The sequence below is a fragment of the Alligator sinensis genome, unplaced genomic scaffold (assembly GCF_000455745.1).
Source record: "Alligator sinensis unplaced genomic scaffold, ASM45574v1 scaffold933_1, whole genome shotgun sequence".
NCBI lineage: Eukaryota > Metazoa > Chordata > Crocodylia > Alligatoridae > Alligator > Alligator sinensis.
This window is the reverse complement of record NW_005842542.1, coordinates 405,774-409,894: the sequence shown is the minus strand read 5'-3', so window position 1 is coordinate 409,894 and position 4,121 is coordinate 405,774. Positions and strand designations below refer to the sequence as shown.

At 44.5% G+C, this 4,121-nt stretch overlaps 1 protein-coding gene across 1 annotated transcript in view; it reads right to left on the bottom strand.

Annotated features, from left to right (window-relative positions):
- Positions 1–4,121, bottom strand: part of LOC102388128 (nuclear receptor coactivator 5-like) — a 42,530-nt gene that overhangs the window by 14,418 nt on the left and 23,991 nt on the right.

The following is a 4,121-nucleotide window of genomic DNA, read 5'->3' as shown; positions in this document are numbered from 1 at the left end:
GTGGAGGGATGCATGGGGGCACATGTGCCCTCCCCCAAGATTTCTGCGCCTACAGTGGGGCACAGGGTATAGCCTGGCCGGACCAACACTGTGCAAGAGCCACCTCCACAGCCTGATAGGCAGGACCTAGCACAGGAGGGCAGAGCGGAGCAGGGTGGCTTGATGCTGCTGCTACCAACTCTGCTGCTGAAAGCACCACTCCACCATGGCTGCCAAGGTGAGGCACCCCCTGCCCATCCAGCAGCAGCAGGGGGCACAACTCTGGGCTACTGCCACAGCGGTGCCTCACCTTGGCGGTCATGGCTGCATGGCTCTCCCTCCCATGCCAGGTCCTGTCCACTGGACCATGGAGACATTTCCTGCCCAGTGCCAGTCTGGACAGGTTGCAGCCCCATGCCCCACTGCGGGTGCAGAAATCTGTGGGGGGGGAAGGTGGCCCCTCGTGGCCCCCCCACCCCACCCCCCTGGCTCCACATACTGGAGCAGTGGGTCAGGAGTGAGGAGCACCAGCAGGGCTGGGGAGGAACAATGGGTCAGGAATGAAGGGCACCAGCACAGCTAGGGGGGGTGGCATACTGTGGGTCTGGAGCGAGGTGTACCAGCGGAGAGGTGGGGGGGGCGGCAGATTGTGGGTCAGAAGTGAAGAGCACTGGCAGAGCCAGGGGCACCAGTACATCAGAGCTGCTCAGCGCCAAAGCAGCACGGGGGACAGCCACAGCTGGACCTGCATCCTGGTGAGCAAAGGGGACAGGGGGAGCTCTGATTTTCCATGGTAAAAAAAAAAACCCAAAATCAAATGCCAAAATATATAGGTATTTAGAATTTATTTTATTATAAGGATTGAAGCACTTGGCATGCTTCCAAATTGCTTTAAAATTGTAAATATATCAATAAAACATTGTATTCAACTGACACCTATATACATAGTGGCATTTCATTTTAATCACAGAAAAACATGGATTTGGGGTTTTCAGTCAGAAAATTTTGGATTTTTTTAAACAGAGAAAACCAGGATCTCTGATCATCAGGAATTAGTGTGGTTGCTGTCCAATCTTGAGTCAGGTTTCCAGATGGTTAGCATCTTCCTTAGTATTAACCAAGAATACATTTCCCCCAGCTTCCTACATTCCTGAAAAAACTTAAACACCAAATAGATTTTCAGTGGATAAAAAAAAACTGTTCCTCCTTGCTTCAGTACAAGTTCAGTCACCTGCTCTGGTCTCGCCAGCCTGTGGAAGATGGCAGCTCTCCCCATACTCTTTGCTGCAGCAGTTTTTATTAGAAAACAATTATCACTAGATAAAAGTATGAGGTGTGTCCTAAATCTTCATCTCAATTAAGCATCTACCCAATTACAAAATTTCATATCGTTTTCACTCAGGTGCACAATAATTATTTCATATCATCAAAAAGCATCAACTGTTCTGAGAGCAATGTTTCCCCTCACAAAACCCAATTACAAACATTTGAGAGAGAGAGTTGCTCACTTCTGAATACACAATACTCTTCCTAGGAATCAGACACTGGCTCTTATTACCTGTCCCCTTGATTCTGAAAATCAGGTAAAAAGCAAAACACGTACTCACACCCAGGCCATCAGAGACACTACAGGCAGTCCTCGGACTTACGACACAATTGGTTCCTGAAAACCGTGTCTTAAGTTGAAATGTTGCAACTCGGAACCAATTTTCTCATAAGAAATAATGTTATAAATGGGGGATTGGTTCCCGAACCAAGGCCTGATACCCTATTTTCACCAAAAATACCCCAGAATTTTGTACTCGATCAATTATAGATGAGTAATATAGCTACATTAATGTATTTAAATCGTAAATAACAATCATATTGATTTGGAAGGACTTCTTTGAGGTGACTTTGCTGGACTTTCTGAAGGGCTCTTGGTTGGAGTCTTCTCAGGAGTCTGGCCTGCAAGTTTTTCTGGAGTCATGTCTGCTTTTTTAAAGAAAGCGTCCAAGGAAGTTTGGACAGATGTTCTCCAGGGAGATGGGCGACACAGCAGACTTGTTCACTGGCATGGCATTGCATCAGATCAAGCATTGTAAGTCAAAACTGACATCATAAAGTTGAAACAGGGTGTCAATTTATAAACGCTGTAAGCGCGAAATGTTGTAAGTCGAAATGTTGGAAGTCGAGGACTGCTTGTATATGTGTTTGAATGGCACCATGCATCCTTCAACAGACCTCTATTCCTCATTTTGCTGCAAACATCACTGCTTCAACTGATAGAAGAGGATCCAAATTTACCATCTAGCCCTCTTAGAGAGGCCTACAAATTGCAATTTTGAGAGTTAAGCCCTGTTCTGTGAAAAAAAAGCTGCCCATCACTATCCAGCCACACCACCACACAGGTCCTTAAGTTCTCCAGTTGAACAAACCTCTGCTTCCCCCACACTTTTGCAGTATTATGGAACTCACCTAAACCTCCCAAATCTGTTTCTGATGCTCCAAAGATCAAGATGATTTTTCATTCCTCTTTGGCAGGCCTACCTTTCTTCCCTTAAAAATGAACAATAAAAGGCTCATGGTGATGCTGATGTTTGCATTATCTGAGAATACATGTAATCTAAGATTCCAGAGGGCCAGCATCCTTTTCTTCATTATCTGCTTCTGTATCACCATCTGTATATTTTAATTAAGACCATCAGCTATGTTATAAGCAGAGAAGGTTCTTTGGGTGAATCTGATATATTTTATTAGACCAACTTAAATAGTTGGGGAAAAAAAATTTTAAGCAAGCTTTCAGGTTCAAAAACCCTTCGTAAGGCTGAGAATGTTTCAGCAGTTGGTGCGTGCTCTTCCTGGATGGAATGAAAAGTAAAGAAGCCAGAGGCTGGGCTGATATGCATACAAGATAGGCAGTCAGTGAAGATGTAGATTGAGGAGTCAATGGGTGAGACACAGGCTGGGTGGCGGGGGCAGAAGGGGGATGAATAGTGGAGAGGTACCTGGGGAGTCAGATGTCAGGCAGGTTATAATGTGTCATAAATCCAATGTCTATATTTAGTCCATGATTTTTTGTATCCAGGAGGGTGATGAAGTGGAGTTCGTGGCTCATCTCTGGGAATTATTTTGTAAGTTTCATTTGAGGATCAGAACTGAGAGATTAGAGAGAGAGTGGTTTTCTTGTGAGAAATGTGCCCCCACAGGTAATTGGGTATTCCTGTCTTTGACAGATTTCCGGTGTACATTCATTCTGGTGTGCAGTTGTTGTTTGATCTCTCCTACGTATTTTCCATCAGGGTCTACACAACCTACACCGCTGTAACTATGTTATAATTCATTCCAAGAACCCATTCAGCAGTAAAAGAGATTTCGCACTAGAAGGAAAGACCTTCACTAACCTCATAATGCAGTAATCTGCAGAGCCAGCTATTGAAATGAGCCACTGCCACTTCAGAATCTCACTCTTTTTCATGAAATTCTCCATTCTACACAGCACTGCAACTAACATTCCAGAAGTGTTATATCCTTTACCTTCCCCCTTGCCATCAAATCAGCGGGTCATCTCAGAACATAATACCTGCCTTGGTCTAAACTCCAAATCAGATGCTCCTTCTGCATGTGTGAGAACTTTCAGCTCTGCCTCTAGCATCTTATTCTTTCTGCAAAAAGCCCTCTGTTACATGAATCCAAGAACTATCCCCCTACATAAGTCTCAATATCTTTATTCACTCTTTAAAAGATTGGGGAAAAACTATTTCAGAAAGGGTGACTTGTAGCTGGGTACAAAAGCATCATCCTATTGTATCCACGCAAAATTAAGATGGCCAGTTCATGCACAGTAAACTTCAGGACTGCTTGGCCCTCCTAATCAATACCATTAACTCTGCCAATCTTCTCTGCAGAAACTCCAGTAATACAGCTTGTCTCTGTTTGATAACAAAATAGGTGAGCATGGGGACAGATGGGCAGACACTTTTTTCCCCCCTGCTCCTCCCACTTCCATTGTTCCAGCCAGTACTTGAAATGAGCCCTACATGCAGGCATACACTTCATGATCCTTCTTGCCCACAAACAGAAAATCATCTAGGTTGTTTACACTACATTTTGCAAACCCAGCTCCTGTACTTCAATCTGTATCACCAGCGTACTAAACTTGT